Source organism: Dipodomys spectabilis, unplaced genomic scaffold (genome assembly GCF_019054845.1).
Source record: "Dipodomys spectabilis isolate Male_0828 unplaced genomic scaffold, ASM1905484v1 ptg000129l, whole genome shotgun sequence".
NCBI classification, from domain to species: Eukaryota; Metazoa; Chordata; class Mammalia; order Rodentia; family Heteromyidae; genus Dipodomys; species Dipodomys spectabilis.
Window position 1 is genome coordinate 4,274,149 of NW_024870806.1, and position 15,782 is coordinate 4,289,930.

Consider the following 15,782-nt stretch of genomic DNA (forward strand, 5'->3'; position numbering starts at 1 on the left):
GCTAAGAAATTTGTATTTATTCTGACTGTATATCCTTTATATAATCAGTCTTTTCTCCTGACAGATTTAAGAATCCCTTCATTGATGTCTAGTGATCCTCTAATGGATTATGATGTGATGGATGGTTTGTTCTGTTCTGGTATACTCTGTTTGGTGTTCTAAAGGCTTCTCTTATCTGAATGAGCCTCTCTCTTTGATTTCTTTGTCTTACAATTGGTTATTGTTTTAGGGCTTCTATCTCTTTATTAAAGCTTCATTTTAGGTCTTGTGTGGATTTTCTTTACAACATTTTATTTGGTGGGGGCTGGGGAGGTATGTGTTTTAGCTGTGTCTTCTCTCATATCTTTTAACTAGGCATCCATTTTTCCCTTGGACTCTCTTGCCTTCTCAGAATTTATTTTTCTTTGTGTTTGGGGTCTCCATGAATTATTTTGCTGATCTTTGCTTGGTCTCATCTTGTTCACAAATTTCCTTGTAGAGGTTTTGTATCTTTTCATTAATCACATTTTTCAGCAGTATTTGTAATGTATTTTGAAAAACATCTTCTAGATAATTGATTGTTCTAATGCCCGTTCATTTACTGTGTGAATTATATTACCTTAGCATGACTTTTCTCATAGTTTTCTGATTTGTTCTGTCCATTTGAACTATTTCTTGGCTTTCATTTGGGGGATCTATGATCTTAATAGGTGACTATCTATGTTCTTGGATGATTTGTCAGGTGTTGCTTTGGTCTTCTGTTGTTATTTGTTTTTCTGGAATTAGGCTTTTGTCTAGACCATTAAGTGTAGGAGAAGAGATCAGTTGTGAGAGATGTTGTCAAATTAATACTTGTGGTCCCAACGACAGTTCCGACTATCCAGTGGTAAGGTGAATTGTCTCTATGTTTATATGTGACTGTCTCTCTGTTCATGATTTTTTCCCAAGTGACCCTTTCATTTCCACACTGCAATTGTGTTTTTGAATATGTTGGCCAACACAGTCACAGCATTCACCTTCCTGGCTGGGTAACTTTTCATAGATTTCTGTTTTCTTGTGAAGACAGTATAAAATATTCTTTTGAATTGTATATCTATATATAATTATACCTAAGTTGGTGTGACACTCTAGAAGTGGAGTACCTTCTAGGACTCTAAATCTCTGTTTCATTAGAGAAATCTAGGGTAATTTTCTGTTGTTATTCTCCCACTGTTTTTCCTCTTCCTCTGGTTCATTTATTATATTGTGGATTTTTTTCACATAATTTAGGATTTGTGATGGTTGTATCAAGTTATTTTTGTTTTTCTGTTTGTGTTACCTTTACATAGTGATTTCAGGCTTGTATGAAGAGAGAGTAATAATATGAAATGTGCAGAGCTTAAAGCTTAAAGAGGCACAATGAAGGCCTAAGTAACTCCATTACAGGCTAGCAACCATCTTGTGAGGTATGAATTATGAAAATAACCATGGGTTGGACCCAGAAATGTCACAAAAAGAAAAACAATTCCTGGACAACTGAGACATAAATAATCCTTTGAAAAGCCACAAGAATTTTCTCCAAATGCATTCACCAAACATTGGGTGGCTATGCAGGACACGGTGACCCAGTGGCAAGACACTTCTTGTCAATAACACCTCAATAATATTAGCCAATCACATATGTATAGCTTAGTTTATTAAAATGTTAATCAATCATGTAATTTCTCATGTAAAACTTCTATAAAGTTGTTTGTTTAATACTATAAAAACTGTGCTGATTCTATGCTTGGGGTCTCTTTGTGTCATGGGTTTACTGATTGCACAGAGCACCAGCCTGGAGATTGCAAATAAAAGATGCCTTTGTTACTTGCATTGGTCGAGGTCTCTGGTGGTCTTTGGGGGGTCTTGAGTCTAGGTAAAACAAATGTAAGTTATTACATTGAAAGAAAGAGTGCAGACATTTTAACCCATTTGCTACAATTAAATTAATATAAAGCAAAGCTAATTAACTCTTATTTACTCTTCAGAGGATGAGTATCATACTCTTGGATATCTTGGAGGAAAAGACTTTAGACTGATTACAACTGATACCTTTCACTGAAATTACTGGCTAAACATTCTCCTTCAGAAAGGCAAATGCTCCATTTTTTTCATATTAGTATTATAAAATCATAACATCTGCATGTTGAATTGTTTTCCTCTGCTATTTTCAATACCATTCTTCATCTATTAGGTATCTAGGGCTTGGAATGACCCGTTCCTTAAAATACCTATATTGCTTATATTGTGATATATATCTCAGTAATATTAATATGAATTTCTCTCTGAGTCTCATCTTGAGCTACATTCATATGTAATTTATTCAGTCCCAAACAATAAACCTATTTTATTCTTTTCTATCCTTTAAACAATAAATCTATTATCTTTAGAAATACGTTCTAAAGAAAATATGTTCTTTTATATTGTTCCAGTAAACATCATTTATTTCTAGTACTTTTACTGAAATAAATATAAAGTATGGAACATGGAGACAATCCCCCCCTTATCACTTTAAAGTATATCCTTGGGGACTATTATATATATATATAAATAAAAAAGTGCAATGCACATGTTTATACATGAATCATCTAATGGTTATGTCAACTAGACACAAGAGATATTATACCACATCTAGTCTCAATTTACTTAAAGGCACCAACATATTAGTGTTCATGAATATCACTCATCTTTAGAAAATCACAAGTCACAACAAAGTTTATATTTCAAATTTAAAAAATAAAAATTACACCCAGATTTGATGTGAATATCTTGTTTCCAGGAAAACAGTTAATCAGCAAACAGGGAAACAAAAAATAAGGGCTTGTCATATAGAAAGAAAGATGTAAAAGCATACTGTCTTATTTTAAGATGTTACATACATGCAAATGGTGTCATTTATTCAAAGATACTATAAAAATTCATGAGCGGATTTGTGATCAGAAGTGAGAAGTAAGCAAAGTAACTGAAAAACTGTATTTGTAAATAGTGCTTTCAATATATGATTACGTTATCAATAAATACGCCTATAGATGATGATTTTGTATCTGTAACACATATCCACTAGTCTACATTTTAGACATACCCGCATTCTCGTACCTCAGTTCTTGATCAATATTCTTCTACTTTCATGATGTCAATTGCTACTATAGTAACAAGGTGGATGTTCTCTTGGTTTCTACATCCAATAAATTTTAGTATTTTGCAACGGTGTATAAACTCATGGAGTTAGACTGGGATGTGAAGTTTCAGGATACTCTATTCAGGGTATTAATTGGCCTGAAGCAGGCAGGAACCTATTGTGAATGCACAGACACTCAGTATACTAAGAATTAGGGACTTGATCTCGGGAAAGATAAAGGTCTAGGAAAGATCTTGAAGCTGAGATAAAGCAATGCAGCAAACATCAATCAACTATCATTACAAGGGAATGGAACATATCTTTGATGTGTCTGGGTGGCAGTGGTGTGTGTGTATGTGTGCTTGTTTGTGTGTGTGTGTGTTTGTGTGTGTGTGTGTGTGTGTAGAGAATTTTAGTGTGGCTTCTATATTTACAGTCCGTAGAGCATTAATTGTTAAGGAGAAGGTGCACTTACAAGAGCTCTGATACCATTGTCATCACTTTTTACTGCAAAAAAAAAAAAACACTTGCTTAATCTCTAATTAAAAAGGGAAAAATAAACTAACATCTTTCATGATAATTTTGAAAATTAATTGACAAATTGAAGGCCAAAGGGAGAAATTGGAGATTAATATAATCTTTTTCCTCACTTCTGATTATTAAACTGTAATAGCTGTGATTTTCAGGAATCTCTTGTAATGTACTTACTGCTTAATTACTAATATTTTTAATAATATGAAACATATGATAGAGAAATAGATCAGCCAGCAAGCACAAAGACCTAGTGATAAGATCGAGCTTTTGAGCAGGGTTGCCACATCTTTTACTAAAACAATTCCTTCATATGAATTTCAAAGTTTATGGCTTTTCCTGTGTGATTAAAAGTAAGAAAATACTGTAGAAACAAAAATTCCTATTCAGCCAAGTAGAAAGTGCTCATGTTCTCATCCTCATGATGCAAATTTCCATTCCATAAAAACTCTTTGTTAGAGTGCTTTCATTTAATATACTTCAGCACATCATATTTCCCTGTTGGAGACAGGAAAAAAAAGATAAATTTATTTGAATATTATCTTACGTAAGTTAGTGTGTACCGGCATGATTTGTATAATTACAGAAGTTTGTAATAAATATAAGTAGGGATCATGTCACAACTATGAAATATAATTAAAATCACATAAGACTAGAAGTTACAGAATTTTGTGCATGAAAACACACATTAGATTAGTTGCAGAATTTCTATTTTGAGACAGACTTTATATTAAAGTATAAAGCACTTTACTAAGGGTTGAAACATTTTATTGAAAAAAATATATTTCTTAGAGATATTATTGCTTCATATTTTAAGAAGAAAAATGGTCCCAAAGTAATTATTTTCAAAAAATTATTTTCCTGTTTCCATGTGATTAACCTCCAAATTAGAAATCCAGATATTTAATTTAATTTAAATTAACCAAAAATATTTATTGAGTATATGAACCTTCTGCTCTCTACATTCTTCACACTAACTTTACCAAATATGATGAGTCTGAAATAATCAGTCTCTTTGTGACCTGTGTTGATTTTATTTACAATGTGAGCAAAATCTTTAAAAAGTAGTATTTAGTTTAGCTTAATTGCTCTGAAGAGACAATAAATGATATAATCAAAGGCTAAAAATGATAAGATTTAATTTTTAGAATTCAGGAAATGTTTTTTGACCACACTGGCTACTGGAACCTTTGCAACAACCTCATGAGATAATTTATATTGATGAAGCAAAAATCCCAGTGGTTAGACATTTATGAATACAAAAATTGTGTCATTCTGAATATGTAGAGCTACTTATCAAACATAGAAATTTTAGCTTTTAAATACTTGAATATGATAATACATTTAATTCCAGGTTAAATACTTATTCTGAAAGGAGATAAAATTGCATTTATTTTGAAAAGTAAACCTAAGTATTCATTTGAATGAAAGACAATGTTTAAACATCACTCCTTAAAGAAACAAGATGTACAGTTAGTTGTTTTTCATGCCAATTATGTTCTCTAAAATAACTAGATTAGTAAACCTAAATCATTGCTTCATAGAGAAATAGAAATTTAGTTTCCTAAAATTCATGACTATAACTTTTTCTCAATTACTAAAAAACTATTTTATGATTTTTTCATGGAATCTTATTTGATATATTATTATTCATTAACTTAATAATTGACCAATAACAATATAAAATATGCATGAACAAAGTTTATCTAACACAAGTATTTTATTCACAAGACATATCATGGCTCTCTTAAAAAATACTAGACGGCAGTGTGTTCTTTATTAATTTTTAGTTATTTTGTTAATGGTTTTTAATTGTCAGAAGTGGCAATTCCATAATATGTTTAAAGCATTTGATTATACTCCCTCCCTCTATTTTCTTTTCATTACTTCTTCCAAATATATTCTGCATTTCACATAAAATTACATCTTTATATATGCACATATAATCTAATTTGGAAACATAATTAAGCTAAACTGCAATTTAATTCAAGTTGGATAGTAAATTAACAGGATGAATAAAAACTTGAATATTTTTATTAACTTCTGAATTTAGCTATCATTATTATTATGGTTATGTTTAGGATCCCAGACAAAATTAGAATTAAGTTTAGTGAAATAGATTCAATACAGGATGACTCATTGCAACATGATACTCAGAAGGCCCTTTGTTGAAAATGGACTTTACACCAAGGGGAGGGAGTAGCAAGGGAGGGGGGTAGTAGGAGAACAACCAAAGAAGTGTGTAACAGTCCTCAACAAGAAATATACCCATTACCTTACTCGTATAACTAATCTGTCTTTAAAGCATCTTTACAATAAAATAAAATTTAAAAAAATAATAAAGATGGGCGTCAGTGGCTCATGCTTTTAATCCTAGCTACTCTTGATGCTGATGTCTGAGGATCGGAGTTCCATGCAGCCCAGGCAGGAAAGTCTGTGAGTCTCATATCTCCAATAAACCACTAGAAAACCATAAGTGGCGCTGTGGCTTAAGTGGTAGAGCATTCGCCTTGATCTGAAGAGTGGAGGGACAGCGCCCAATGCCAGAATTTAGGCCCCATGACCGACCAAAAAAAAAAAAAAGAAAGAAAAAACAAAAAAGAAAACCTGACAGGAAATAGAAAGACACTTAAAAAATGTAGGCTCAAAATGCAAGTAAAATTTAGACGTACACGCTGGGCAAGAGAATAAAAGTGCAATAGAGGCTTGCTATTAACATTATGATTCGGTTATATGTAGGTTTAGGATTAGGCAAGGTGTTCCAGTTAGAGCTGCGGTTAACATGAGAAAAAGATGTAAGATATAAAAGGGTGCAAAACTGCACCATATTTTAAGAGGAATGAATGACATCAAGTTTAGAATGAATAAAAACCAGTGTCTGTGTTATTTTAAACATTCAGACATAATTTGGCTTAAAGGGTGAATTACATTTTGTTCTCATTAGGTTTAGGCAAGGATAAGCTTTAGTCTAAAATTTAGTTTTCCAATAAGAAGTAGAAACAAAAAAAAGTGTGTGATTGAATAGAATCTAGACAATTTACCTTCCAGTAACTATTTGGTGTTAAGTCAGATTATGATTAGGATTAGATTTCTGGTTAAAGGGGGTTGAGAATAGTATAAATAAATTGGTTAAACTAGTTTCTCGTGCCTACTATCCTAGCTAGTCAGGAAGCTGATTTCTGAGGATCGCAGTTCAAAGCCTGCCATGGCAGAAAGTCCATGAGACATTTATCTACAATTAACCACCAGAAAACCCAAAAGTGGTGCTGTGGCTCAAGTGGTAAAGTGCACACCTAGAGCTAAAGAACTGAGGGATCATGACCTAGAGTTCAGGGATCATGCCCAGGCCCAGAGTTTAAGCCCCACGTTGGACAAAAAGAAAAAGAAAAGAAATGTGTTAAATGTTAAGTAAATCTGAACTTATTTTAGGTTCTAGGATTTCAGGAAAAGCTTGGATATTGGAAGTATAATGTATTTCATAATATCAGGATTTGAGATCAATGGATATAATGATTCCTGTTAAGGAACAAGATAGATTCAGAGTTAAGAGTGAGAAAATCTATAGGGTTTAGGAAAACCTTCAATTTATTTCAAGAATTACAGGTGGAATTTCAGTAATGATGACACAAAACAAGCATTTTTCATAAATTTTAGAAGTGAGATACCGTTAGTGTCAAGGATATGGTTACGATTCTAGCCATGATTGGGTTTAGAGTGAAGGAGGAAAAAAATGAGAGTCAAATTGAAGGTAAATTTTAGAATAAGCCTGGCAGGAATTAGAATGAATGTGAACTAGAGTATTGCTATTAATATTAGAATCTACTTGCAATTAGGGTTATGGTTATTCTCAATGTTCCAGTTAAGATTAAGTTTAGGGTTAGAAAATGACTAAGATATTGGAAAAAAATGGAAACCTATTTTTGGAAGGCTTATTTGAATCAAGTTAGGATGAGTGAAAACTAGTGTACTTGTGTTAGTGTTAGTATTGACATATAATTTGGATTAACATTAGGGTCAGTATGAACAGTGTTATGAATAGGAAAGTTTTAGTATAATATTCAGTTTTCACTAACAAATGGAAGCAAAAATATGAGATTGAACAGTAACTAGACCATTATCATTATATTTATTTCTCAGTGATCATTCTTATAATGATTAATGAGAGTTTTCCAGCCAGGTTTAGGTTGAGAGTTAGAGGTAATTAATGGACTAGATGGTAAGTAAATCTGATATTGTTTTAGGGCACAGGGGTTCAGGAAAAGGTGGGATCATTGGAAACTGCAGTATTTTTCCTGATAAGAGAATGTGAGGACAAATAATATAATGGTTCATATTAGGGAACAAGATAACTTCAGAGGAAGAGTCAGAAAATTTATGGGAATTAGGGCAAACTGAAACTCATTTCCAGAGTGCAAACTGGAGTATTCATTAGAATGAATAAAAACAGGGTATTTTTCTTAAACATTAGAATTGGACTATCATTAGGGTGAAAGTTAGATTTCAGTTCCAGCTGGAGTTAGTGTTAGCATTAGGGAAATGGAAAGTTTAGGGTCAAACTGAAAGTAAATCTTCGAATAACAAGTCTAATTAGAATTAGGATGAATGTGAAAATAAGAAACTGCTAATAATATTAAGATTAGGGTATGGTTAGTGTGAGGGTTAGCCTCAATATTCCAGTTAGGTTAGGGTTACAAAAATTGCAAGATAATGAATAAAACTACAAATTATTTTTAGAGAGATGAGTTAAATCAAATTTAGGATGAATAAAAACTAATGTATTTTTATGACCTTTAGAATCCAAAGGCTATTAGTTCTAGGGCTAGGGTTGCTTTTCTAGTTCAGGTTAGACTTAAGCTTAGGGAAGGGTAAGCTTTAAGGTAAAACTGAGTTTTCTGCTAACACTTTCAAGTAAAATAAGTGTGAAATTTAACAAAAACTACAGAGTTTTCTTAAGTTTCCTATCCAGGGTTCAATAGGATTAAATTTAGAGTTAGGTTTCTAGTAAGGTTTAGATATATAGTTAGGGTTAGGAACTAGAGTAGATTTTAAGTAAACCTGCAACTTCTTTTTGGAGATAGAGGAGTTCAGTAAAAGTTAAGATCAGTGGAAACTACGGAAGTTTTCATGATATGAAGATTTGAGGTTAATGATTCATAATAGGGAACGATTTCAGAGTCCAAGTCAGGGAATCTGTAGTATTTGGAGCAAAGTGCAAATCATTTCAAAGACAATGAGTATGTGTTAGGATATATTTTCCATTAATTTTAAGATTGGGTTACTATTATCATCAAGGTTACTCTAAGGGTTCTGTCCAAGATTTGAGTTAGGATTAGGGAAATGGAAGATTGAGAACTTGAGTGACTTACTTCCCCTGTGTATGTAAATGCACTATTCTAAGGCTTGAACTTTAGGATTGGGTTCTGCCCCTGAGCTTTTTGCTGTAGGCTAGCATTCTACGACTTGAACCATGAGTCCACTTCCAGCTTTCTTGGGCAGTGAATTGGAGATGAGAGAATCACAGACGTTCCTATCTAAGCTGACATTGAACTGACATCTCCAGATCTCTGCCTTCTAATTAAAGGTAGGATTAAAGGCATGAGCTACCAGTGCCCTGGAAAGTGCCTGAATTTTACTGATTGTTTGCACTTTTGTTCGAGATTAAGACTTGAATTCATTATCTGACAGCTTTGCTCACTAAGTAGCACTCTGCCACTTGAGCCATATCTCCAAAATGATTATTTTAAATACCTGAAAATCATTCAATTTTCTTCAGGTGATATGTATCATTAGTGTTGTTCTAAAACTTATCCTAACAAAAAAGACTTATAGACCCTGGAGTTGATCTGAGCAAATTCTCATTCTTTGCTTCTAATTGCATAACAGTTTAGGGACATGATTTTTTAATTATTATTTTAAGTAGGATAGAAATTATCATTAAACAAAGCATTTTATGCCTACAATATACCTTGATCAATGCCAACCCTTTCAATATTCTCATCCATCCCTTTTCTCCCTTCACTCTTCTTAATATTGTAGGATGTTTATTGGATTCCTCTCTGCATTTTCCCCCTTTTCTCCTGTTCAATATTCTACCTTTTAACCCTTCACCCCTCATTTGACTACCCACTTCCATATGATCCAGCAACTCTACTCCAGGCATTTACTTGAAAGATCACAAACTAGGATATAGTAAAGGTTTCAGCCAGACCATTCTTATTGAATCTGCCCAGATAACCTTCAAGAGAAAAAATAATCAAGAAAATGTAATACACACACGCACACACAGAGAGGAAATTCTACTTAACCATCAGAAAGAATATTTTAACATTTGTATCTGTCATTTCTCATTTCATCTGCCTAGTATCCCACTGTTGTCGTACTGTCCCTGTACTGCAGTAACTGAAACATGCAAACTGATGTAAAAGATTTTCAGGGTTATGGGCTAGCCATAACTTCCTGAATATGAGTTCTCTGCTCATTCTCTTTGTCTATTCATGCATTTGAGTAGTGATTATACAGATTCATTTTTACCATTTGCTACACAGAAAAGAGATGAACCACTTGTATGTATGTATGTATATATATATAGATACATATATATACATATACATATGTATATATACATATATATACATACATACATGGGTATACATATATACATGGACATATGCACACATATGGATATATATTAAATACTTGATTACATTTCATGTTTTCAAGAATTACAGAGTTAACAAAAATCACATGCATTTTCCTTTTCAATTCTTTCAAAACCTAAATAACTTTGTCTCTTTTGAATACCTAATTTTAAAGAGAATGTCATCATCTCTGATCTGTCAGGCTCCTTGAAATTAGATGTTCAAATAGGCTAAAATTATTTAGGCTTTTTGGTGGAAGGGTTCTATTCAGGGTTTCCCTGCTTGCTAGACACACTATGGTTGTATAGCATCAAGAAGCTCAACTACTTTTACCATACTTCTTGTCCATTTAATTACTTGAGTTCTTGAACTTTTTGCCCGGGTATGATCTTAGATTGACTGAGGCTTTGCTACCTATGCCTCCCACATAATTAGCTAGGATTACAGATGTGAAGCACTATGGAAAGCTCATTCGTTGAGATGGCTGTCTTGGCAGTTTTTTCTCTGGCCTGGCCTCAGACCATGATCCTTGTCATCTCTGCTACCCAATCAGCTGGAATTACATATGTGAGCTGCTATACTTGCTGTACATGACACCTTCTGTTTTATAAAAGAGGTTTTTACTGAAAAAATATGTTATAGAGGGGTTATAGTTACATGAGCAAGGTAATGAGTAAATTTTTTATGAGACATTGTTACCTCCTCCTTTGTTTTTCCCCTACCTCCCACCTCCCACAACTGCACTCCCCCTCCCCTCCCTTCCCTGCTTCCCTGACCATATTGTAAAGATTCTTTTTCAACATAGTGTCTTGTGCATCTCATTGTTACAACGGGTCAGCCTGCCTTATTTAAACATTTTGTTTTCTCCCTTGCCCTCTCCAAGCTAGAGAAACGGTGTATACAAGATGCTGGGCACCAACATTAAAAACAGTGAATAGAGGAGTTATACCTTGGTGGAGGAAAAAACAAAAACAAAAACAAAAAAAAGTCACATGGTAAATTATAAACCCTATCTTGGGATTCACTTCGCTTAACATCATCTTATCTGGTGGTATGTACATAGCTTTTGAACTCTTATGCTTGTCGCAGATATACACTAGTTATTCCAAATAAGGTAAACCATAGGACCTATGTTTCTTTTGTCTGACTTACTTTACTTAATATAATTTTTTCCAAGACTCCACTTAGAGCTCCCCTATAACCCAGCAATCCCACTTTTGGGCATTTACCAAATGATAACACACAAGACCATACTAAGCTACCGGCACAACTATGTTTATTGCAGCATTTTTTACCATAGCTAAGATATGGAACCAACCCAGATGCCTCTCAGTAGATGAATGGATCAGGAAAATGTTATACACACACACACAAACATACAAACACACACACACACACACACACACACACACACACACACACACACACACTGGAATTCTATGTCTCCATCTGAGAGAATGAAATCGCCACATTTGCTAGGAAATGGAAAGAAGGGGAAACAATTTTATAGGTCCCATGGTTAACCTCACGTTCAGTAAGTAGCACATGGTACCATATAACCTTATAAGAGAATGTTATGTGAAATGAACACCAAGATAGGGACACAAATGATTTTTTTATTCCATGAGATTCTTATTTCTATATTATCCCCCAAATAAAATTTGAAGGGGAGCTGTGGTTGAAATACAGAGCACCACCCTTGAGGGAAAAAGCTTAAGTGAGAAGGTAAGGTCCTGAGTTTAAACCATAATATCAGCACTAAAAAAAGTGATTTCTTTTCCTTGAGGTTTTTATTAAATTGCTCAGAATATAATCAACGTTGTATTTATGTTTAGCATTACTATTAAAATCATGTTATAATTATTGATGTTATTTTCTTAAATTTTACTTACACATTAATATCCAATAATAATAAGAGATGATTACTGTTTCACAAGTTTTTATGTCATTTGAATATATGGATGAGAGGTGTATACAAGGAATTTGGGCTGAAAATATATGTTTGAAAGCTCTTCACATAAGTAAATGATGGCTGAAGAAGCTGTGGACAATTATGAAATAAACCAAAGAAACCAGCAAGGAAACATAAGGTATGATTCTGGAAAGCACACAATTTGGGAAGAAAAAAAAAAACAAGGAAAATATGTAACTTTTGGTAAGAACGATTTAACCTAACTACTCATTTGATTCCTTATTTCTAGTGGAAGGCATTTCAGTTAACTTCAGTTTACAAAGATAAACATGATTGACATTTAATATTAACTGGCCTCTGTCTCAGGTAAGCAAAAAGCCAGGTGCCAGGGGCTCATAGCTATAATCCTAGCTACTCAGAGGGCTGAGATCTCTAGATCCAAGTTCAAAGCCAGGTTGGAGAGGAAAGTTGGTGAGACTTTTCTGTTCAACTAACCACGAGAAAACTGGAAGTGGCACTGTGGATCAAAGTGGCAACCCAATTTTGAGTAGTAAATTTCAGAGCAAGAACCCAGGCCCTGAGTTCAAGCTCTCTGAAATTATTCTTTTTTTGGGGGGGGGTCCAGTCATGGGGCCTGAACTCTGGGCCTGGGCGCTGTCCCTCAGCTCTTCAGCTCAAGGCTAGCGCTCTACCACTTGAGCCACAGTGCCACTTCTGGCTCTTTTCTTTTTGCTTTATGTGGTGCTGAGGAATCGAACCCAGGGCCTCAGGCATGCAAGGCAAGCGCTCTACCACTGAACCATCTTCCCAATCCCTCTGAAATTATTCTTAAAATACTTGTTGTCAGGATTTCTTTAACTTTTTTAGAAGAATGTTTTAAACTTAGGGATTTTTTTATTTCATGTTGTCAGCATTGATTTTTAAGATGTGCAGAGAAAAATTATTTACAGTCAGAAATGGTTTGCATTGCTGTGTATTTCATATTGACTCTACACCCAGAGATCAGCTGGAAAGCAGATGGCCAAATCCTGGTTGTTGGCAATGAAGATGGATATGTATTTCTTTTAGGAAAGAAAAAACTTATGAATTGGTAGCCTTTATATATAACAATTTAATAGTAACAATAAAATTAATATTATTACTATTACTATTTTTTGTCACTTGTGGGGCTTGAACTCTAGGTCTGGGCATTGTACCTCAATTCTTCAGCAATCTACCACTTAAGCAACAGTGCCAGTTCACATTTTCTTTTTTTTTTTTTTTTTTTATTGGCTCTGTAGTTATTTTATTACCTATGAAATAATCATTGTACAACTTGTATTTTGTGTTCTTTTTTTTTTTTTTTTTAAATTTTATTTTATTTTATTTGAGAACATACTGTACAGAGGGGTTACAATTACATGGGCAGGATAATGCATACATTTCTTACCAAGCATTGCAGCCTCCTCCTTTGTTTACCCTTCACCTCCCTTCCCAGCCTCCCCCCTCCCTCCCACCCAATCATACCCCCCCTCCCCCCCCCACACCGACATTGTAAAGCTGGTTTTGACATGACATTTTGTACTTCTCATTGTTGCAACAGGTCCACCTGAATCCTTAAATGACTTGTTTGTCCCCATCTCCTCCACATGTTATACTGACATCAAATATAGTGAAAGCTGGGGTTACACTGTGGGGGAGGGACATACAAAGCAACAAAGAAATAATCTTATAAATGTGTTAGAAACACATGCATGAAAGAAACAAAAACATTAAAATACATATTTGAGGTTTCGTTTTCCTAACATCACATTATCTGACTTTTTCCGCTTGACTCATACCTATACTAGATATTGCAAATAAGGGAAACCATGGGACCTATGTTTCTTTGGGCCTGGCTTACTTCACTTAATATAATTTTTTCCAAGCCTTTCCATTTCCTAACAAATGGGGAAATGTCATTCTTTCTGATGGAGGCATAGAATTCCATTGTGTATATATACCACATCTTCTTGATCCATTCATCTACTGAGGGACATCTGGGTTGGTCCAAGTCTTAGCTATGGTAAATAATGCTGCAATAAACATAGTTGTGCTGGTAGCTTTAGTGTGGCCTTGTTTGTGATCATTTGGGTAAATGCCCAAAAGTGGGATTGCTGGGTCATTGGGGAGGTCTATGTGGAGTCTTTTGAGGAACCTCCATACTGCTTTCCAAAGTGGTTGAACAAGTTTACATTCCCACCAACAATGAAGTAAGGTTCCTTTCTGTCCACATCCCCTCCAGCATCTGTTGTTGTTAGAGTTCTTGATTTTTGCTGTTCTAACTGGAGTGAGGTGATATCTCAATGTTGTTTTGATTTGCATTTCTTTTATGGCTAGGGATGTTGAACATTTCTTCATGTGTCTATTGGCCATCCTTCTTTCTTCTTCAGAGAAGCTTCTCTTTAAGTCTTTCGCCCACTTACTTATTGGGCAGTTGTTTCTTTGAGGATTTGTTGTTGGGTGGTTTAATTTTTTGAGTTCCAAGTATATTTTAGATATGAGACCCTTGTCTGTTGTATGGCTAGTAAAGATCTTCTCCCAGTCCGTGGGCTTTCTATTGATCTTGCTAGCTATGTCATTTGCCCTGCAGAAGCTCTGCAACCTTATACAATCCCATTTGTCCAGCCTTTCTTTGATTTGTTGTGTTTCCGGGTCTCTATTCAGAAAATTTCGGCCTGAGCCAAGGAGACCCAGGGTTTCTCCTATTCCATCCTGTAATGTTTTCAGAGTGTCTGCTTTGAGTTCAAGGTCTTTGATCCATTTGGAGTTGATTCTGGTGCAGGGTGATATATAAGGATCTAGCTTTAGTTTTCTACATGTAGTTAACCAGTTTTGCCAGCACCATTTACTGAAGAGGCTGTCTGTCTTCCATTCTATTGTTTTAGCTCCCTTATCGAAGATTAGATGGCTATAGGTCTGTAGGTTCATTTCTGGGTTTTCAATTCTATTCCATTGGTCCTGAGGTCTGTTATTATGCCAATACCAAGCTGTTTTGATTACTATGGCTTTATAGTAGAGTTTGAAATTTGGTATTGATATTCCTCCTGCAGTGTTCTTTCCGTTGAGGAGCGTTTTTGCTATTCGGGGTCTTTTATTGTTCCATATGAATTTTTGGATTGCCTCTTCTATTTCCTTGAAGAATGAGGGTGGAATTTGGATAGGTATTGCGTTGAATTTGTAGATAGCCTTGGGAAGTATTGCCATTTTCACGATGTTAATCTTTCCAATCCAGGAGCATGGGAGGTTTTGCCATTTTTTAAGTTCTGTGTTGATTTCCTTTTTCAAGATTTTAAAGTTTTCATCATAGAGGTCCTTCACTTCTTTAGTTAATTCCTAGGTATTTTATTTTTTGTGGGGCTATTACAAATGGAGTTGCTTTCCTAATTTCAGCCACACTTTTCTCATTGTTGGCATACAGAAAAGCCATTGATTTTTGGGGGTTAATTTTATAACCTGCTACTTTGCCAAAGTTTTGAATCAGCTTGAGTAATTTGGGAATGGAGTCTATGGGATTCTTTAAATACAAGATCATGTCATCTGCAAAGAGGGAGAGTTTTATTTCTTC